We start from the raw sequence: 24329 nt of genomic DNA on the forward strand, positions 1-24329 counted from the left end.
AAGTCAATAAATTCATCTGTATTCTGGATCCTGTCAACTCCAATAACCTGCAGGATTTTATTCCTTTAGTAATCCTTTCTCTTGTCTTCAATTTATCAACTGTTACTGGATTTTTCTCTCATGCTGCAATCTCTTCCATCCTATAACAAACAAAAACACCCACAAACCTTTTGCTATCCATCTCTTCCTTCGCACGTCACCACTTTACTTTTCTTCTCTCCTTTATATAATTATATTAAAAGAATTGTCAATACTTGTTGCCTACTATTTCTTCACCTTACACTTACTCCTTAAGCAATTATATTTTAGCCCTCACCCTTACATTTCCAGTGATAATGCCTTCAACAAGATCACTGAGGACTCATGCTTAGAAAAGCCTGATGCTTGAAGTCCTAAGTGTGTTTATTTCACAAAGCAATGTATACTTTTCATAGCTACTTATCTGTTGAAATATTCTTTATTCCTTCTCTTTAATGATGCAAGGTTTTATTTGTTTTCTTTTTACTGCTCTGAGCATGCCTATTCTCTCGCTCCTGTGAGATCCACTTTCTCAATCAATATTGATATGTTCATGTTTCTTGATGTTTTAGTCCTGATCCTCCAAGGAGCCGAAGCCAAGACAATACTAAATATGCAAATACAAAATGTATTATGGGAAGGTCTATGAATGAAATTAAGGAGAGAGTCATGGGACATACATCCCTGAATTAATCCCTGAGTAAAGAAAAGAGGAAGAAAAGAAAAAAAAGAAAGAAAGGTTGAGTAGAAGTGTTCTAGACTGTATTACAATTCTAAGAAAAGTTTAAGGTCATTTGAGAGTCCTCAAATGTAAGTTCCCTATCAACAGAGCCCCACATCTCCCACAAATAGGCCTGCCTTACTACCCCTGCCACTATCAGTCATTGTCTGGAGCAGCTCAAGGGAAGTGTAGCCTTGGTGTAAATGAAGCCATAGATATTAGAGCACACCCGCTGGGCCTCCCCACCCCCCACCCCATCTCCCTGAGGACTGTGTTCCCATGGCTGCCACACTCAAGGATCATAGCCAGTCCTTGTTCATTTTTGACTTTACAAGGCAATGTAGACAATTAAAATAGGGTGACAATTTATAAAATGTGAGTGGCTACTTTACATTAGTCATAAAATCTGAAGTTGGTCACATGAAAGTTGGACAGAACAGCATGCCAGAAAGAGTGTAGAGCTGCAAAACCCATAAAGCAAGTGGATCCTGATATAGCAAGAAAAGAGAAAGCAACTAACTTGGTTAGATCATTGTGAGCTAGCAAAAGAGAAGTATAGGATGCAGTCAGGGGAGAAGGCAGATATCAGATATCAATGGCTTTGTGAGCTAGAGTAAAGTTTGTATTTTATTCTGAATATCATATGAGAAGCTACTTAGGATTTTTAATTAGGAAGAAACATAGCTGAGATTTACATTTTTAAACTATCATTTAAGATGAGAAACAGTATTTAAAACTGTGGGACTAATTGATACACACAATAGAATAATACACAATTGTCCAAAAAAACAGATAAGGAGGCTCTATATGCACTGATATAAAATTATCACAATACAATGCGAAATCAAAATGCAAGATGTGGAAAGGTTCAAATAATATAATATCATAAGTGTAAAATATGAACATGGATATGCTACTCTCTAGAAAGTTGCACTAGAAACTGGTAGCAATGGCTGTCTTTGATAGGGTGCTTGGAAATTTGGGTGACAGGGGTTGAAGGAAGACTTTTTATTGTGCCAACTGTATTACATTTTGGATTTTGAAATATTGTTCATGGATAGCAAATAAACTGAATTAAAATTAAACATGATAGATGAATAAATTACCATCCAACTGGAAGACCAAATCAATATCTCCAAACCAGAATTGCCAGCTAAGCTCCAGACATGTTTATTCAACTGATTGCTGGGTATCCACACTTGAAAGGATTTCACTAAGCTTGACGTGACCAAAACTGAAATCACCATCTCCCTTTCATCCTTCAAATTTTGGCTTAAAAATTATTTGTTCTGAGACTTCTTCTCCGACCTGCCATATATTCCCTGTCCTCTGAGATTTTATGCTGCTGACTCTCTCTACACCGTATCAACCCTACCTACCTGTTAACCGCAGCATCCTCACTATCCCATACAGAATACTGCTCAAGGAACATCTGTGATTTAGTAAAGACAGTCCTTCACATGAATTACCTCCTAAGATGTCTAACACATCATTAACTGAACCAAAATACCACCTAGAGAAGCACTTTTGTAGGTTTGCTATCTATTGTAGAAAGTAGTAATATAATAGTTCCTTTCATTTATTCTTAAACTGCTTCTTTCGATTTTATAATCTGCTTTCTAATTCCAGTCTTCTGAGATTTTATGAACAAGCTATAATTACTGTTTCCATAATATCAATTATTTTACCATTGCAAAGTGAAAGATTAATATTGAGAAGTGATGTGATTTAAGGCACAGGGGACAGATATCAATTTAATATGGCTAAGAAGAAGAAATTTTCTTTCCTGGTTTAAACCGTAAGCAATTGACTAACTAACCTATTGAATACATAGACGGATGGATGGATGGATAGATAGATAAACAGATAGATACATAAATACATAGACAGATACATAGATACACAGATACACAGACAGAACATAAGCAATATGCAGAATCAGCTGAACCAGCAATCAAGAAAGGAAAATTCTCAAGTGCATAGTAAAAGGAACTAAGAGGAAACAGAGGTGGGGCCATGAGCAACAGCTGAAGCTGAGGCTCCTGATGAACTTCCTGCTAATTTGGTGGGGGGAACCACAGATTTCTGCATAAAGGGAGCTGAAACTACTAAGTAGCACAAAGTTGGCTTTTACAAAAGATTACTCCACACCTGAAACATGACTTTAAAAAAGAAACCCAAAAAACAAAACTACTTAGTCAGGGGCATAGACAAGAGGTAAAGAAAAGAAATTTAACATCTTACAGGAACTGTGTGTGTACAAGGAATTACCTGCAAACAACAAAGAGCTGAGGATTACATCATATGTGTTTCTGAAATCCAAATTATTACTTCCCAGGAGATATCATCCTTAAACAGATACCTTCCCTAAGCAGACAAAATGGTACAAACATTAGCCTAGGATTTGAAAATCCATGAGTTCCTCTCTGTTCTTCCTAACCTCCCACCCAAGAGATGTGAGAATACCACAGAAACACATGAAGCTAGAACTGAGTTTACATTACAAAATTTCATAGCCATGAGTTAAACAACCACCATGAGGAAGAGTCACAAAGAGATGAGAACATGAATTCCAGAACTACGAGGAAAGAACAATATAAAAGGGCTTTTAAATAGGCATAATTAAAACATTCAAACTTATTTTATAAAGCAGGGACAGGAAGCAGAAAAAGCAAAAAACAAGCAATTAAGAGCTAAATCCAATTTCATGCTAAGAAATACAGATATATTTAAAAAATAGAAAAACTTCTGTGGTCAATTTGAATGGTAGACTGGATATAGCTGAAGGGTGAATTAATGAATTGTTAAACTGATCTATGAAAATCACCTAAAACATTTTCCTTACAAAATTTACCAAAAGTAAACTCTATTTTCAATTTTAATCATCTCATTTGATAGAATTATAACCTTGAGCATATAATCTCTTATGGTTTCTTCTTTTGTAAAACAAAATCTCTAAAATTAGAACAATAGACAAATCTCAGTGAATCATTTGATAATTAAATGAGATGAGGGTTATGACTGTAATATTCAAAGTGCACACATACACAACATTATCATCAATATTGTTGCTAATGGTTTTATCATACCCCTCACCCAGTTCCTTACGCTTCTCTAGGTCTCCTCTAGAACTAATATCTTTTTAGTGTTTGGTCTTCAGAGATAATGCCTAGAATTTACGTCTTTAATTTTTGAAGAATAACAGATACACTAGATTTTGTTTTTGAAAAAATTATTTGCCTAACTCCAATATATGTTTTTGATCCTTTTAGGGAATATTTAGAGCAAATGCTAAAATGGTTTTCACAATTTCTGTTCCAAGAGTAGTTTACTGCTTCTGAATGACACACGTTTAGGAGGAGGAGGAGGGAGGAAGTGCAACGTCAAGTCAGCCTGAGAGAGAGAGGGGAACGAGGATTGAAGCAGGCGGAAAGAATACAGGAGCATTCTCCACTTTTCATTTTCTGAAAATGCAATTGAAAATGTTGTACAAAGCCAACTTTTCCGAATTTAAACATATTTCAGTTAATGTTAATACTCAATGTACATTAGCATATTACATTTTCTGGAAAAACTTGCAGTAAGGGACATTTGTTTAATTTCAACTCAGCATTTTGCAAACTAGTTGACCATTGATTCTTTTAATTTGCTTTCTATAAAACACTCATTTTATACTGGATCCTTTTAGAAAACCCTATCTTAAAGCTTCTTTCTGCAAGTACTGACACTCTGTCTACATGTTTTGCTGTATCTCACTTCCACATTTTGTTGCTTCTGTCTTTTGGCTTTCAGGCATGTAGAAATACTGTTCTTTATGCTCTGACGTTCAGTGCTCAGTGCCACCCCCCTGAGCCGCCCTTTTGGTTTTAGATGATATTCTAAGTAGACATAAGCCAAAAGGCTACTTAAGCATGGACTGGGGGCCACCTGTCCTGTACACCAAACATTTTTAGTCTTTAGGGCTTAGAAGCTTAAAGGGCGTGTAGCCGTTTTTTAGAGATTTGGACCATGGACAATCCAGATATTTTGCCTGTTTGGACTGCCAATGGAATGAGTGAAAAACACTTGCATATATACACAAAACAAAGAGACTTTTGAGCTGGACATCCAGGGTTCTAACCTCTGCTTGGCCAAATACCAGCTACCTGACCTCTTGCAAGTTAACTTCCAAGTCTCAGGTTCCTCTCCTGTGAGATGGAAGTGACATTTCACAGAGGTTTTTCATTAGGCTTTGATATAATGAGTTTTTTGAGGGTTGTTGGTTTTCAATAAATAGTAGCTGTGCTTAATTTTTCTAACACACATATGATTTTATATAAATGGCTAAATGATATACTAGCTTTCTAGTGCAGCATACACATATACCACAAATGTAGTAGCTTATAGCAACATTTATTTATTATCTCACATTTTCTATGGACCAAGAGTACACGCATAGCTTAACTACATCCTCTGCAAGCCTGCAATCAAGGTGTTGGCCAGGCTGGGGGTCTCATTTGAAGGTTCAACTGAGGACAGATTCACTTCCAAGGTCCTGTGGTTGTTGGCAGGATTCAGTTCCTTGCTCTCTGATAGTTGGAAGCTGCCCTCAGTTTCTTGCAATGTGGACCTTTTTACATGGCAGCTTATGTCATTATAGCCAACAAAGAAGAGAGCCAATAAAGAGTCTTTTAGCAAGATGGAAGCTACAAGTTAGAAATAACTTACTTGTGAAGGTGTCATCCCATCACCTCTGCTACATTCTACTTGTGAGAAGCAAGTCACAGGCCTACCCACATTCAAGAGGAAAACATTATACAAGGTACAAATACCAGAAAAAAGCAGTAATGTGGGGCCATATTAAAGTCTGTCCATCACAGATGAGGTCAAATCACATATGCTGGATTTTAGTTTTATTTTCTCCATTTTTTTGCTGTGATCCCTCATTCCCCTTTTCATACCCTTAATGTGCATCATCCTCCATTGCTATGCACAGGAGATAACATTTTAACATGCTAGCTTGTATAATCTCATATTTTTCTTCAGTCAGATACATAGATTAGATAATGGATATATGTAAACATATATATGTATGCATGTATGTGTGTGTGTGCATGTGTATTTCACAAATGAGATATTACATGCTTTTTTAAAATTTTGTTTTGTTTTTTACTTTAAGTTCTGGGATACATGTGCAGAACATGCACGTTTGTTACATAGGTGTATGTGTGCCAAAGTGGTTTCCTGCACCTATTAATCCATCATCCATGTTTCCTCCCCTCACCCCCCAACCCCCAAAACAGGCCCCAGTGTGTGTTGTTCGCCTCCCTGTGTCCATGTGTTCTCATTGTTCAACTCCCATTTATGAGGGAGAGCATGGAGTGTTTGGTTTTCTGTTCCTGTGTTAATTTGCTAAGGATGATAGCTTCCAGCCTCATCCATGTCCCTCCAAAAGACATGATCTCATTGCTCTTTATGGCTGCATAGTATTCCATAGTGTATATGTACCACATTTTCTTTATCCAGTCTATCATTGATTGCCATTTGGGTTGTTTACATGACTTTGCCATTGTAAACAGTGCTGCAATAAACATACATGTGTATGTGTCTTCATAGTAGAATGCTTTATATTCCTAAGGGTATATACCTAATAAGGGGACTGCTGGATCAAATGGTATTTCTGGTTCTAGATCCTTGAAAAATCACCACTGTCTTCCACAATGGATGAACTGATTTACATATCCACCAGTAGTGTAGAAGCATTCCTATTTCTCCACAGCCTTTCCAGCATCTATTGCTTCTTGACTTTTTAATAATTGCCATTCTGATTGGCATGGATGGTATCTTATTGCGGTTTTGATGTGCATTTCTCTAATGATCAGTTGAGCTTTTTTCATGTTTGTTGGCTGTTTATATCTTTTGCCCACTTTTTGATGGGTTTGTTTTTTCTTGTAAATTTGTTTAAGTTCCTGGTAGATTCTGGATATTAGGTCTTTGTCAGATGGGTAAATTGCAAAAATTTTCTCCCATTCTGTAGGTTGCCGGTTCACTCTGATGATAGTTTCTTTTGCTGCACAGAAGTAGTTTACTTTCATTAGATCCAATTTGTCAATTTTGGCTTTTGTTTCAATTGCTTTTGGCATTTTTGTTATGAAGCCTTTGCCCATACCTATGTCTTGAATGGTACTACCTAGGTTTTCTTCTAGGGTTTTTATGGTTTTGGGTTTTACACTTAAGTCTTTAATCCATCTTGAGTCAATTCTTGTATAAGGTGTAAAGAAGTGGTCCAGTTTCAGTTTTCTGCATATGGCTAGCTAGTTTTCCCAGCACCATTTATTAAATAGTGAATCATTTCCTCCATTGCTTTTGTCACGTTTGTTGAAGATCACATAGTTGTAGATGTGTAGTATTATTTCTGAGGTCTCTGTTCTGTCCCATCAGTCTACACATGTGTTTTGGTACCAGTATCATGCTGTTTTGGTTACTATAGTCTTGTAATATAGTTTGAAGGTAGCATGATGTCTCCAGCTTTGTTCTTTTTGTTTAAGATTCTCTTAGCTACACAAGCTCTTTTTTGATTCCATATGAAATTTAAAGAAGTTTTTTTCTATTTTTTCTAATTCTGTGATTAATATCAATGGTAGATTAATGGAAATAGTATTGAATCTATAAATTATGTTGGGCAGTATGGTCATTTTCATAGTATTAATTTTTCCTATCCATGAGGATGAAATATTTTTCCATTTGTTTATGTGCTGTCTTATTTCTTTGAGCAGTGGTTTGTAGCTCTCCTTAAAGAGGTCCTTCATGTCCCTTGTTAGCTGTATTCCTAGATATCTTACTGTCTTTGTAGCAATTGTGAATGAAAGTTCATTCATGATTTGGCTCTCTGCCTGTCCACTGTTTACACCCTTTGTTTTCTTTCTTGCATCCTGCTTTTTCTGAATACACCATGGAAATATTTCCAACTCAAGCAGTATAGTACTACATTGTATAATGTTCTCTAACATTCAAAATATCCAGTCATTTTACTACCAATAGGAATTCACCAAGCTCCCAGTCTTTTGGCACAACAAATAATGATGCGATAAATATTATTGTACATGTATCTTTACTTCCTGCTGCATATTTTTCTCTGGGTTAGGTTAGTACAATTAAGTTTCTGGGTCAAATACTATTTTTAATAGATATTTCCAGATTGTTTTCAACAAGATCTATAATAATGCACATTTTTGCCAGCAGTATATTCAAGTATCCCTTTTTCCTGTATCCCCGCCAGCAATAGGAGCTATTGCTCTGTTCAATGCCTGCCATTATTATGGGCATAAAGGGATATCTCATTATTTTAATTTGCATTCACTGACAATTAGTGAGGTTGAGTATCTTAATGTTTATTAGCCTTTTGGAATTGCTTTTTTGTGCATTGCTTCTTTGCTAATCATTCTATTGGAATGTTTGAAAGGGTTTTTACATAAAATATTAACTCATATCATTTATGTTAAAAAATTTTCCCAGATTCATTATTGTTTTCTATGCTCCCTTTTTTCTGGAATCTTTTTGCACACAAAGCTTTTTAAATTTTGTATGGTTCTCATACATGTTTTGCTATATGCAAATTCTAAACAATATATGAAGTGTCTTAAATATTACTTTTATAATGTTTATTGTCTAAATGTTTTTTTAGTTCAATCTTTAATCCTTCTAGCATTATTTTATGTTTTGGATAAAACATGAATTAACTGCGTTTTCTTCTGGATGGATAGCCAGTTATGCCAGTACCATTTGAAAATAATGTATGTTTTCTTGCTGGTTGAAATATTATTGTCATTGTGCATTACATTCTCGTGTATTTCTAGATCTAGTTATAGATTTTTCAATCTGTTACACTAATCTATGTGTCTGTCTATATGACAATATAAGAAACTGATTCGAATGAATATTTTGAATTATCTTTTATATAAGTCATGTTCTCTTTTTCTAATCTTCTTTTGCATGCTTTTCTTGGCAACTCTCTGGCTTTGTTTTCATTTATGTAAGCTCTTAGAATAATTTTATCCGGTTATTAAAAAAAGCATGTTGGCATTATAATTGGCATTGTATTAGACTATGTATCAATTTCAGAAGAATTGCCATGTTTATAAAAATGTATCAATCACTGGGTGACTTTCTATTTGTTCAGATCTTGATTTATATCATTTAATACAAATTTGTAAAAGTTTAATTCATAAAATTTTCTGTTACTTTATTAGGATTATTCCTAATACTATATATTTTTGCCATTATGAATGTCATTTTTGTGCTACTTTAATCTAGATGCTTATTGACATATCAGATAAAAGATTTTCTTTTTGTAATGTTATCATATCACAAACCACCTTACCAAATTCTTATCAATTGAAGGAGAACTTTTTGTTTTAATTATACTCTATTGAGTTTTCTAGGTATCACATAATTTTATCTAAAAGAGATAGGTTTATCACTTTTTCCCTTATATTTGTATTGTTTGTTTATTTTCCTGCTGCATTTTTAGAACTGTCAACAAAATACTAACAATGGGCATCTTTAGTTCTTGATTCAAGAGTGAAAAAACTTTACTGATTTGTGATTGAAAATATTTGCTATTGACTGTTGGAAATTTAATTAATATCTTTGTGGTCCCATTTTGCTTTATAAAGAATGGCTAATGACTTGTTTCATTTGCTTTCCTGAAAGAAATGCTTCTTCTTCACAGTATGACACATCTTTCTACGATATCTTCCTAAAATCTAATAGTTTATATTTGAGACTTTTTGTGTATGTATTTATAAATAATATTCTTGATTTACTTTATCTAGTAATCCTTTACTTTAAGAAGGAACTTCAGGCCAAGTGAAGTGGCTCTGATGCCTGTAAATCTCAGCACTTTGGGAGGCAAAGGTGGGCACATCATTTGAACTCAGGGGTTCAAGAACAGTCTGGATAACATGGTGAACCCCCATGTCCACAAGAAATTCAAAAATTAGCTGGCTGTGGTAGCATGCATGTATAGTCCCAGCTTCCTGGAAGGCGGAGGTGGGAAGATAACCGAAACCCATGAGGTCAAGCTGCAGTGAGCTATGTTCATGCCATTGTACTCCAGCCTGGGTGACAGAGTGAAATCCTGTCTCAAAAAAAAAAGAGCCTTACTGAAATGCAATTTACATACTATAAAATTCACCCATTTTATGTATACAATTGAATGACTTTTAGTAAATTTATAATTATACAACCATCATCACAATCCAGTTTCCATCACCTTGAAAAGATGTGCCCATGTGTAGCCAATTTCTGTTCCCACCTCCAGTTCCAGGCCTCCACTAATCTGTTTTCTGTGTCTACAGAAAGAAGACATTTTATGTACATAAATCATACATTATGTGGTCTCTATGTCTTGCTTCTTTCACTTGACATAATGTTTATGAGATCATGCATGTTTTAGCATATATTACTATTTCATTCTTTTTATTGTTGAATCCACTTTCTTTTAAAAAATGTATGTATTTGAATTTTGGAAGGAAAGCTTCTTAGGTTTCTTAAAATGATTTGAGAAAAGTGTTCATCTTTTTGGTGGCATGTAACAGTTGTATAATATTGTAATTGTCTTTTCCCTAAAGATGAGCTCGAATTTTGCTCTGAACCCATTTGGTGACCTTTTCAGTGTGAGATAAATAATTATTTAGTCATTTTTTATAGTAATTGATCATTTTAAGTTGTCACTTCTTTTGGGATAAATTTTAATAACATATTTTTCTAAAAAATAATCCATTCTATTAGGATTTCAAATATTTGTCATGTATTCTTTTATCCTTTTAATCTTTTCTCTACCAGTGTGTTTGTGATAATACTTTTTCACAATCTTAATCTTGTATTTTATTTTTTCCCCTCATTTTTCCTCTTCCTTCTCCTCCTCAAACTCCTATTTCTTCTTTTAGGTATCTCATCAGGCTCAGGAGGTATTTTACAATTTTTCAAACAATACCTGTTTTAATGTCTATAGCCTTTTTGTTATTTTAGCATTAATTTTAATTAACATCTACTTTTAAAAAGAAATTCTTCTAATTTTTTGTTTTGGTTGTGTTGTTTTGTGGATGTTCTGTTTCTCAAATCATGAGATGAGTAATTTAGATTCTAACTTGGATTTTATTTTAAAAATTCATCAAAATGCTGTTTTATATTTTTGTTAAATACACTTTTCATTGCTTTCTGGATAGTCTATATTGTCATTTGGATCTTCTTTTTGATTTAAAAAGTATCTATTCCAGTATCTGTTGGAATTGTTTCTCAGTTTCCAAGACATCATTCTGGTAATCTTTGAATTTTAGATTTTTAATCAGAGCATATGGCCTATCAAATTTTCTTAGTAATCAGGTTCAGCTCAATTTATGTAAGTGTTTCATGAACTTACAGAAAATGAATATTATTTATTTTAGGCATATATGGGCCTACATTATCGAATATAATTATTAATTTCCCTCATGAGCTTATTTATGTCTAATTTCAAAATAAGTATAGTGAAATGTTCTCCTATATTGAAGGCTTATCAAATTCTCCCTGATTTTCTAATAAATTTATACATATAGCTGTTATTTAGTACGTAGAGGTTTACAATAGAATTATCTTCAACATTAGCCATATCTGTTGTCATTATATTATACCTCTCTGTTTCAGGTTTCTAATAGTACATTTCACCTAGATTGTATTAGGTGAAATATAATTGCCACTTCTGCTGTTAGTTTTGTTCTCATTTACCTAATATCTCTCTTTATCTCTTATTTTTTTAATTTTAAAGATCCATTAAATATGTCTTTTTAAATAAATAGCACATTTTCATCCAATTTTTAACTCTATCAATCTCTTGCTTCTAGTGGAACAATTTGATTCATTCCTAAATTCATATATTAATTTTATCCCTGCTGTCTTTTTTATATACTACCTAATATCTTTAGTTATTTCCTTTTTAATTTTTCTGGTTTTGGTTTTTCACCAATTTGCTGAAGTTGGTATTTATTTCATTTCTTGACTTTTAAATTTAGAAGTTGTAGAACATACTTTATATTCTAACTGATCATTTTCCCTTTTCAAGGATTCATAATCAGACCCTATGTATTTACTAATATGATTCCAACTCTTTCCTATACCAAATATTCTATTAACTTCACCTCCTTAGCCTTCTGTGAGATGAAATCTTACAACACTTTTATCTTTTTCTTTCTTGCCACTGTTCAACTCTCACACAGATGGCATTTTTAGAATACTTCTTCGTCCCTTTTCCTCCCAACTACCATCCAACTCAGTTTTCACTGAGCTAACTATGTTCAGATCTAAGCCATTATAATTTTCTTGCAGATGCTCCTTTTATTTTAATAAACCATATTATTGTTCTATTTCACATTACCAGAAAGTCTGTCACCATCCATTTAGATTTATATGTGGAAACCAGGGATCACTGCTCACCACGTTTCTCTCTTCCTCCATTTTTCTTACGTTGAAATTTCTATTATGATGGATCTGTTTGTTGGAGCTGGTCATTGAGTATTTTCTTGTGATGGACTGAGCGATCTATTCTTTGAATCCTAATGTCTTTGCAAGTATATTTCCTTTACTCCCGAGAGACAAATAATAACTTGACTAGGCAAAGAATGGCTTACTTGTAGCCATTCCTCTCAGTAATCTTCAAATGTTAACCCAAACTCATCTAGCTTCTAGCCTTGTAGACAATCAGAACAATGGCAGGCTCATTATTTTTCCATTATAAGCATTGTTATGTACTAAATTGTGTCCCACCAAATTTTGTATGTTGAAGCCCAAATTCCAAGGCAATACATTTGGAGATAGGGCCTTTTGGGAGGTAACTGAGGTTAAATGAGATTATTAAGGTGTGGTCATAATCAAATAGGACTGATAAGAGAAAAAGATGGCAGATGTCTCTCTGTCTCTCTCTCTCTCTCTCTCTCTCTGTGTGTGTGTGTGTGTGTGTGTGTGTGTCTATCTCCCCCTCTCTCTTTCTTTGCTTTTACACTCAGAGGAAAGGCAGTGTGAGGACAGAGCTGTCTCCAAGCCAGAAAGAGGCCTCCCAGAAAGCATCCCTCCTGACACTTTGATCTTGAACTCCTGGCCACCAGAACTGTGATGAAATAAATTCATGATGTTTAAGCCAACCACTCTGGCATTCCGTCATGGTAGCCCAGGCCAAGTAATACAGGTCCTTTTTGCTTTTTATCTGAAAGTTTGTAAGATTTTCTCTTTATCACTGGAACTCTACAATGTTACTAGAATGAACTTAAGTGTGTGTGTCTTTTCTCACCAAATCTGACTGGAACTTATGTCATTTTAATTTGCCCTACCTATATCCCTCAGGGATATTTTTCTATAGGGACTTACTGCCTGTCTTTTTTTTCCTCCTCCTCAAATCCTATTATTTGTACTTTTAGTCTCTGAGATTTATTCTCCAGTTCTCTTATCTGTTATCTTATGTTTTTCAAAACTTTGTGTCATTTGAGATGTTTCTTCTAAACAGTGTTCCAGGTTATAAATTTAGGTCTCAGCAGTGACTATCTTCTCAACCAATTTATTTGTTACTTTTTATTTCAGCAATCATCACACAGAAGATTTAGACAAGTTTTCTGAGTACTGTAGTAGAACCTCTTCTATTATTTGTTTTATTCAAAAAATTTGAACTCACCTGCCATTTTTCTGCTTCCATAAAAAAGTCTACTTCCACCTAACTGACATAGTAATATACACCTACTTTCTTCATTCAAAAAAATTTATAACATAACTAATAAGGTCCAGGATACCTGTAGATGGGTATAGGGTACTTAGTTAAGAAAACTAACATAAGTATTACTCTCACTGAGTTTATTGTCTAGTGGTATAAACAGGCATCATACAAACCCATAAATGAATATCTGCAAACAAATTTTAAGATATGCCATAAAAGAAAATAAAAGTACAAGAGAAAATAACAGGGCAGGGTAGTGGTGTAATAATAATTGCTGTAAATAACATGGCTGTGAAATCTTATCTGAGAAGTGAAATGTAAGCCAAGAATAAAGAATGAGTTGGGTAGACTGAGATTTAAGTTGAAAAATATTAAAGAAAAAGTTTATAAAGATAGTGATCAGCTCAAGGAATTGAAAGGAGGCCACGACAATGAAACAAGCTGGGCTTTGAAGGTTTCTATGGTGTAAGTATGTCCCTCAAATTTCATGTGTTAGAAACTTAATCCCCAAATTCATATGTTAATTGGTGGTAGGGGTCTCTGAGACATAATTAGGATTAGATGAGGTCATAAGCCATGAGGTTGGGACTGGAAGCTTTATAAGATGAGAAAGAGAGACCAGAGCAGGCCTGCTCTTGTCCCCTCACCATGTGATATCCAGTGCTGTCTCAGGACTCTGCTGAGAGTGCTCATCAGCAACAGGGCCCTTATCAGATATAGTCCCTTGAACTTGGACTTCTCAGCCTCCAGAACTGTAAGAAGTGAATTTATTTTTTTAATAAATTATCTAGCCTTGGGTATTCAGTTACAGCAACAGAAATAAAAGAGAGAGAGAGAGAGAAGGATCGTGTAAGAACGTAGTGTTCATTGTGAGAGCATGAAAAGTCACCGTCATTTTTAAAAGCAGAGTAATACTATCCCACTTTCACATAAAAAGGATGACTCTGGATGTTGTTTGAAGAATAGACTGGGGTGAATGAATCATGGAATTTTATAAGGAAACATAAAATTTTAGTGTTACCTAAACCAAAGGTCAGCAAACTTTTTCTATGAAAAACCAAATAGTAAATGTTTTAGGCTTTGCATTACATATGGTCTCTGTTGTAACTAAACCACCATTGTAGCATGTAAACAGTCATAGATAATATATAAATGAATGACTACAGCTGTGTTTTGCTAAATTTTATTACCAAGAACAGGTAGAAAAGCTAAATTTGGCCTGCAAGTTGTAGTTTGCTGATTCCTGATTTAAACATTTAGAAATTCCTTTCACTCATGCCAAAAGATCATCACTAAGATGTTAATTCTGAAGCTCTGTAGTGTCTCCCATAAACCAATCACAATGACTGGCATATGGTAGCTGTTCAGCAAATACTTGTTGAAACAATAATCAGTGTAGAGAAACACAATATTTAAACTTGTCAAATCAGAAAATAAATTTGGTTAGTCATTCCCTTGGCTTGGTGTCACTAAGCCAGCTTTCTGCCCATAACAGAGCATATTGCAGAGTGACTAAGAGTAAGCAATGCTGGACAATTAGCTTAATAGGTAAGATATTTGCCTTAGCTTGTAATCCTTTTCAATATTCTATATTTTCTTATCAATGAAGAGAATCTACATATGATAGAACTTCATCCCCACTTACCTTAGAATATTTCACAGTCTGCTTTTAATGTTAGGATACAGTTAAACAGATTCAAGTTCTTCACATAGTCCCTATTTGATATATAAGATTTATGCAGTAATGCTATTAATCTTATGAAATGTGAATACTGGATAATGCTGGATAATTGGAGAGTACATGGGTCTAACCAACATCCCCAACACCAAGCTATTGAAAGAGTATGGGAAAATCTCCTGCATACATTACCAATGAGTAGGAGAAATGTTCTAAATGCCAAGACCCCATAAACAGAATACATAATTACTAGATGGGACCTTGAACGTTGAGCAACTCTGAACTGGGGATGATTTTGAAATCAACAAGTCCATTGCCCCCACTTTCTTGAAAATAGTCTTCTCTGTGCTTACTATGAGATGTCAGTTGTGAAGGTGATAGGTGTTTACTAGGCTGAGATGAAGACTGAGAAAGATGTTGCAATGTTTAGAAAAGCTCACTCCATGTAAACCTTTCTCAGACTTTATTCCTTCTTAGGTCAGCTTAAGATGTCATATAGGAGGAACACCATGGTCAATAAAATCTCATAAGAATCTGCCAGCCAGGTTGGACTTTTTCCTCATTATAGTCCTTGAGAGACTCCAGGCATCCTAGCTATAAGCATGATTTATTTATTTTACTTGTAAGAAAAACATCACTACCAACTCAAACAGTAAGTTAGTATAATTATAATAACTTATTTTTCAAACTTTGAGAAGCTTTTAAAATTTTTTTTTCAAATTACAAAATAAATATGTTTTCACAGTGGATAAGTTTTAAAATGCACATGTAAAAAGAAAAAAGATATCACTATATATTTATTCAAAATCGATATCATGGTGAAAGCATTGTGACCTGTTTTTCAAAACTTTATAATATAGCATACACATGTCATTAATAATTCTTCAAAATATCAAATGAATTTGACCAGTCACATATCTTGGATACAATGGAAACATTGGTTGACTCTAGGCTTTTACTATTACAAATAATAGTATAAGAAATATTTTTGTATATTAATTTCCTAAGCATTTTCTTAGCATAAATTTAGACTTGACGCACACCTCCAAGTTACCCTTCAGAGATTTAATGATATATTTGTCCCAGCAGTGTAAGAGTTTTAGTGTAATTTCACTAATACTGAATCTTGTCTTCAGTTTTTTCCCAAATAGACAATAAGTATCTAATTTTATTTTTTTGTTTTGATTTTAATTAGTTGAATTTTTTCAAGTCTTGTCATTGATATTTCTTATTTTATAAATTACTAATCTTTTTTCTCCTTTGTATATTTATTTTATATAGTTATAATTTTATTAGCTTTTCATCTTTACATACATTTACATGTTATTTTCTCAGTTTGTCATTTGTATTTATTTTTTGAAGTTTTTTAACATGCAAATTTTTAAACTGTATTCAGTAATAGCCTACATTTATGTAGTTTAATAGATTTCAGATTGTACTAAATTTTTAACACATGCAATGTTATTTAATCTTTAAACCACCTCTAGAATGCATATGATAATTATCCTTATTTCAGTGGAGAAACTGAGGCATAGAGAGATTCAGTCTCTTTCCCAAGTTGCATACCAATTATTATGTGATAGAGCCTGGTATTTAAAATTAGACAATCTGATTCTAGAGTTCATTTTACTGAATATTATTTTTTTTTTCTTGAGGCATTTGCCTGGAAAGTCCTGACGCACTCTAATACCGGACTTGTTTTATTTCTCACACTCCTCTCTTTATCTAACGCTTCACTTTCTCCTTTTCCACTCTCTTTTCCTTCTTCTTCACCCTCTTTCCTTTCCTTTTCTCTTTCTTCAACTTCTACATTCTCTTCATTTTATCTAAAATTGATGCTGTTATGGTATAGGCTAAGAATGAAAAGTAGTTCTTCAAATAGTTAACTATGTATGAAGTACTTATTAAACAATCTAACACTTTGTCAACAATATGAATGCTAACTTTATAGTATGAATAATAGATACACTTGGATGTGTATTTTATTTTATTGCTCTATTATTATTGTGCTAATGCCACATGGTTTAAATGTTCTATAATATTTTATTATCTGAGAGTGCACATACTTTATCACAATATTCTTTAAAAATTTTTTTACTATTAATGATCATACATTTGGCCATTAACCCTTTTCTTGCTTATAAGTTTTGATGAGTTAGTTGATTTTCTAGTTCTCCAAAGTAAGCAATAGTGGTGTTTTTGTGTTTTGTTTTCTGATATTATAAACTGATGAATTTTTAAATATGGCTGTGTTTTAAGATCCTTATTGACACTCGAATCTTCCATTTTTGGACAGTGGAAGCCCCTTCAAATTTTATCTGAATCATTTTGAATCAAACTCTAGCTGTCCTTTGTAACTTTCATACTTTCAATGATCCAGACTCATTTTCTACTTAAATCAGGAATCAGTCATATCTTCACGGATCCCTGATTAATGTTGTGATTAAATTCATGATCTGGGCATTAGGGGTGCTCATTGCTATTGCTTTAGTCATAATTTCAAGTATTTTTTCCTTCCAAAAAAATACAGTATGAGTTCATACTGATATTTTCATTCAAATGTGGGATTATACTTCTTGTCCTATCTTACTCGATTTTAGATTTGATCTCTTCTTTAACACTAAAAATCTTTGTTTATTCACATAATTATTTTCTGTACACACACAGAACTGACAATAAGCTTGGGTGTTTTTGTTTTTTTTTAATTATTGTTATCTTCTGCATTTAATCCATCAGGACATGCAATAAAATTACTACATTTTAAAGTTAATTGAAACAGTTTCTCTTTGTATCATGTTTCCAACAACTCAGTTCAAAGGTTGTTTTTCTTTTAATTATTAGCAATTCCTTTTTATGCTTTATGCAATTTTGTTCCAAAACCATATGCATTTACATGGTATTAAAGTCAAACCTAAAAAAAAAAATGTATTAGAAAAGTGTAACTTCAACCCTGTCTCTGCTATTCTCTATTTTAAAAAATCATAAAATGCTTTTTCTTCCATTTTTAAGTAAAGCATTTATATGTATATATGTCCTTTTATATTACATATATAGCTACTTTAAATGATTTACATATATATATCCTTGAATATATTTATATGTATATGTACATATGAATATATAGATATAATACATATTAGTCCTTTCTTTCTCAATTAAATGTTGTGCCATATTATACAAAAATGTTTCCAACAGTTTTATTGTTTGTTTTTACTTAATAATACATCCCAAAGATCATGTAAGAGCAGCAGCATACAAATATATTTTTAATTACACACTAGCATAATACTTCATTGTGTATTCATAGTTTATTTAGTTAGTTTAGTTTTTATTTTTTTTATACCTTGGTGTTTTCTTTCATTGAATCATACAAATGTATATGTATGATTTATTAGCTAAATAAATCTTTTAGCTAATTTACCTTTGACAAAACAACAGATTTCAAAACATTTAGCAGCTTTTCATTTGTATGTAGCATTTTAAAAATCTGTAGCATATATTTGCAAAACAATATTCTTAAACAGATGTGCTCTGCAAGTTACCTGGTAATGATTTGATTTATATCATAGCTTATTTAAAAGAATAATTAATTTAGAAGGACAGACTAGACATGTGTTTCTTTCAAAAAAGCATGATTTTTGATAATACGAATTCAAGTTCAGATCTAAAAAACAGAAAGCATCCTAAAGTGCATCATTGTATTTATTTATAATGCCGCTTCTTGAAATTATAGTGATCTACAAGTGAACAGTAAAGCAAATCATTTCAAACTTCATATTTATGTATATTTAAACCCCTCTAGGATTATGTACCATTTCTAAGCGTGGATTGAAACCAGGGCACTTCCAACACACAGCTCGTGTTTCTATGTGATTATTTTTAAAAGCAAACAGAGGCATTCTTTTTCCTCCAACCCCAACTTAAACAATTTTCAGCTACAGATGAGAGCTGCTACCTCACTCCAGCAAAGAAAAATGTTACTGTAAATTCACTTTGACCAGCCCATTTCTCAAGATCCTTTTTGATTTTATTTTATTTATTTTTTGTAAAGACGGGATGGTCACTATGTTGCCCAGTCTGGACTTGAACTCCTGGGCTCAAGATACTCCTAACTAAGCTTAGAGTAGCTGGGACTACAGCCACCCACCACCACACCCTGATCTCATATGTCACTCCCAGCTAATTTTTTTTCTTTTTGTAGAAACAGGGTCTCACTATGTTACCCAGGCTGGTCTCAAGCCCCCAGCCTAAAGCTAGCCTCCTGTCTTGGTCTCCCAAGGTGCTGGGATTATATGTGTGAGCCATATAATCTCATCAAGACCTTGACCAACAAGACCCTTTTTTAAAACTCACAATTCATCAGTACAGTTTTACATTCTCTTTCTTTACTTCTTTTTACAAAAACAAAACAAAACTGTACCCTTTAAGAAAGCAGAACATATAGGAGGGCATCCCTGCTGGCCTGTTCATCCTGCAAGGTTTCTCAAAAAGGCAGAGCCTGTTGCAACACCTTCTCTGGTTAGCCATGCTGGGTGAGCAGACACCTGTGCTTGGCCTCACGAAGCACAAAGGTGGACCCAGAACCCACTGTTCCCAGAGCACACACAGAAGGTTAAAAGGTAACAACAAATCACAAAGTGACTTTAAGCATGTTAAAGAAATCAATGATTTAGTGTCTTAAACACATATTCTCACTTATAAGTGGGAACTAAATAATGTGTACATATGGACATAATAGACCTTGAAGACTAGGAAATGTGGGAGTGTCGGGGGTGCTAGGGATAAGAAATGACTTAATGGGCACAGTGAATACTCTTCGGCTGATGGTGACAATGGAAGTCCAGACTTAACACTATGCAATATATACATGTGGCAAAACAGCACCTGTACCCCTAAATCAATACAAATTTTAAAAATTTTTTTAAATCCCTGGTCTCTTTAAACTGTCTAATATAGACAACTTTGTGAGACTTAGTCTTTGAAAAAATTATAATGATAATTGGCCACACACCATTAATTTTTTTTCTTTATATACACAATCTTGACATGGTGTGATTTAGATTCTACCTTGGGCTAAGTTCTGAGGGCTACACTTAGCTGTCTGGGAATTGTAGCGCAGGCTTACTTTTCTTTTCTGTTTTAATTAAATTATGTTAAGTATTCAGGAGGCTGAGAACACAGAGTCCCTCTCCCCTATGATCATCTATAATTAGGCTTAAAATTAAACAAGACCCTTTGCATTCAGCTAGTGCCAAAACAAAACCAAGCCCTAAACAGGCTGCCATAAGCATGTTGGCTTTGTTTAGTGTTTAAGGTTTTTTAAAAAAGCATGGAACGCTTCACGAATTTGGGTGCCATCCTGGTGCAGGAGGCATGCTGATCTTCTCTGTATTGTTCCTGTTTTAGTATACACGCCACAGAAGTGAACACTCATAGTTTATTTAACTAGTCCCCTATAGCTGGACACTTGGGTACATAGTCTTTTACTATGACAAACAGTGCTGTAATGAACATCTTTGGGAATATGTCTTTTTGTACTTTTACAATGTATAATTATGACAAATTAATAGAAGCAAAATTGCTGAGTCAATGGGTCAATATATATGCATATATTATATATATATATAATTTTGCTAGCTGTTACTGTATTTCTTGTATAATTTAATATATCCATTGCTAATCTACAAGAGTGTGTATATCGTTCAAGTTTCACAAATAGTGTGTTTGTCAACTTTTTGGATTTTGGCACTCTGGGAGGAATGTAATGGCATTTCAGTGTCATTTATCAATTTCATTTTTCTTACTATAAGTGAGGTTGAACATCTTTTCATAAGTTAAAGACCGTTGGTTTTTTCACTTTCTGCAAATCAGTGTCTATATACATCTCGCCTATTTGTCTTGTTGTTTCTCACGTTTTTAGAAGTTCTTTTCAAAATTACTGACTCTTCTGGTGTGTTCTGCAAGTAAGTTACAAACCTTTTTGGTACTTGCAAAAATTATTATACATATAAAATATCATATATATTTACATCATACTATAAATTCATAGTATATCACAGTATGCTAGAACATACATATGTATTAAATAGGTTATGTCACATATAATTATATGCATTTATATATATTCATATATCTCAAGTTTTCACTTACTGAATCTGAATTCTCCAGTCATTATTAGACAAATTATTGCCATTTCTAGATAATAAAAAAAATTATTCCATATTTTATTTCAGTACATGGTAGTTTTTATTTTTCACACTTAAATCTTTGACTCATTTTCAATTCTTTTTTGGTATATGGGATGAGGAATAGACCAATTTTCATTTTTCATTTTGTTATTCATATATTCCATTACCATTCATCAAGAAGTTCATCTTTCCCCCACTAGTATGAAATGTTATGGTATTATAAATTCAATTTTTGTATGTAAGTAAGTCTATTACTAGTTCTGTACACAGTGTTTTAATCAGAGACATTTTACTATTTTTGCTTTTTGTTCTTGCAAATGTACTTTATAACTAACTTGTCTGGCTCCAGAAAAAATATATATAAATTTTTTTCCTTTTAATTTGGTCCTATGATAGCTATATATTAACTTATAAATAATATATTTTAGTGATGTTGAATGTTCCTTCCAGGAATATGACATGACTTTCTATTCATTCAACTCTATTTCAGGAGTGTTCTATAATTTTTCTCATATAAATTTTGCCTGTTTTAAACTTTTTAATGTTATTATTAGGGTCTTTTCTTTTTAATATATCATTCAGATCTATTTTTGAGTTAATTGTTGTCTGTTGTAAGGCAGTAGACCAACTTCATTCTTTTCCATTTGACATACAGTTATTTTAGTATCTTTAGTTGGAAAGACTATTCTTTACCCCACTGAATTGTCCTAGCACCCTTGACAAAAGTCAGTTGGCTCTGAGTTTACTTCTAAACTCTTCATTTTATTATTTTGACCTGTGTCACTATTATTATGCCAGTACACATTTACTAAAACTGTGTAAAATTTTAAGTCAGGAAGTTGAGTCCTCTAACTCTGTTCTTCTTTTTCAAAATTGTTTTGGCTATTCTGGTTTGCTTGAATTTTCATAGCTGTTGCTTTTGAATATATAATTTGAAAACAACCAGTGTTTCAAATTTTAATGTTTGCTTTATTAGAATTTTTAATTGTTCCATTTGGTTTCATCAAAGAATTAATTATGAACTTTCCCACTTCTCTATTTCTTGTAACTCTACCTAATTTTTCCATCTCTCATTTCCATTGCTAAAATTTCAGATCAATGTTAAATAGTAGTTGTGATTGTGTGAATCCTTGTAGCATTCCTGACTTCAATGAGAATTATTTTAAAGCCTTACTGTTAATTTTGACATTGATTATTAATTTTAGCAAACATAACAATTTAGCAAATTGTTTCTCATTAATTAAAACCTTGTAATCAGGAATGACTATGAGGATATGTCATATTTCTGAGTCTTAATTTCCCTATCTATGAAACTAGGGAGTTGAAGCTAGATTGGATCAGTGTCCAGTCAAAGAAATGCTGGCTTTGGGGTTCGACACAAACCAGCTTTCCTAACTGGCTCTGGGATATTGGATCTGTTAATTAATATTTCCAAGTCTAAATTCCTCAATGATGAAAAATTTTGACTGGCCATGCTTACCCTGCAGTGTTATGGGGATTAAAGCTAATATAAGAAAAGCACCTGGCATATAATAACCAAGACACAGCAGCTTTTATTCATTTAATGTCCTATAAGGTTTTTCTAGCTTTAAAATGCTAGAGTGCTCTCTCTGCATGTCTTTTTTCACAGCCTGCACTCAAATATGTAAGAAAACTAACTGCCAAATAATTATGCCCTAACTTGGAGTGGAAGTTTAAACTTCAGATTGGTGAAGGGCAGACTGTATTATCCCCATCGGATCCTTGATAGTTTCATTATGGCAGATAGATATGCCACACAGCAATAAATATAAGAAAACTCAACAATGGAACTGAGAGAAGATTTTGTGTGCTATTCACATAACGCAACGTTAAAATGAGTTGACTACTTGACATAGATTCAGAGAGATCTTAAGAGTTGGAAGGAACATCAGTGGATGATAAATTTCATCTCAGACACAAAGCATCACTATTCATTCTGGAAACTTTATTATGCCATGTTTATCTTTTCATTTTTTACTCCCTCCCACCTATCCATCACTTAAGATAATTAATAATCATTTACCATGAATTTAGTGACCTGTGTACATGTCTCATGTCTCTCACTAGACTGAGACATCCATGGGTCAAGCACCATGTGATATTCAAATAGTATTGGATTCCTGGTAAGTACAGAAGAATGAATAAATAGCTCTGTAGTTGAATGGATGAAAGTGGATGAACCAATAATTAATTAGTTGGCTAATCAACCACCTTCCTGCTTTTTCTATTCCATTTGCATTCACTAGGTTTAAGCATAAAGGAAAAGATTAATGCACAATCATGTAAATAGGTATCTCAGGAATCACTTATGTTTCCCAGCAAGACCTTGCTCTAATATAACTGATGTCATTTCTAAGCACCCCACTTATTTATTAAATAATTAGTTTAGCCAGGTCACTTTGATTATGCTATCTTAGAGAGGTATACAAAGACTGAATATATATATGTATGTATATATATATACACATATATGTATATTACACACATATTTATATATGTATATTTATAAATACACACTTTTTTTTAGTATAAATTATTTTTTTTCCTGGAATTTGTAGGTTACTAATCCATCTTAAATAACTAGTTCATGGAAGGAACAGTGCAAGGGACTCTTTCAGTGTCACAGGAGAAAGAATCGGAGACCTACTGCTCATTTTCGCTTTTTCTCCCCCAGACACCTGAGTAGCCTCAAATCCCACCACAGTTTCTCATAAGGCATGTTTGTCAGTGCGTTTACAGAGGCTCTAATTAATTCTTTGTAATTGCACAGTGTTTTCTGCCTCCGTTTCTCACCACCGTCCCAGCCTCGGAAACAAGATGTTCCACCTCTGGAGGCTGTCCTGGTAAAAGCCTATTAATAAATAATTAAGTTTGGAGACTCCTGCAGTGGTGAGTCGTGGCTGGAGATCACGTGGACGCTGTCTCCATGACAACTCACCAACAGAACTGCACTGCTCTATTTCTCTTTTTGCATGTGTGGAGAGA

At 33.5% G+C, this 24329-nt stretch overlaps 1 non-coding gene across 1 annotated transcript; it reads right to left on the reverse strand.

Annotated features, from left to right (window-relative positions):
- Positions 1 to 20458: 20458 nt before the first annotated feature.
- LOC135274958 (U6 spliceosomal RNA) lies at positions 20459 to 20561 on the reverse strand. Its single transcript, XR_010342699.1, has one exon. It is a non-coding gene; the product is annotated as a U6 spliceosomal RNA (small nuclear RNA).
- Positions 20562 to 24329: the final 3768 nt, after the last annotated feature.

This window comes from Aotus nancymaae, unplaced genomic scaffold, assembly GCF_030222135.1.
Source record: "Aotus nancymaae isolate 86718 unplaced genomic scaffold, 86718_ANA_hifiasm-v0.15.2.pri h1tg000014l, whole genome shotgun sequence".
NCBI classification, from domain to species: Eukaryota; Metazoa; Chordata; class Mammalia; order Primates; family Aotidae; genus Aotus; species Aotus nancymaae.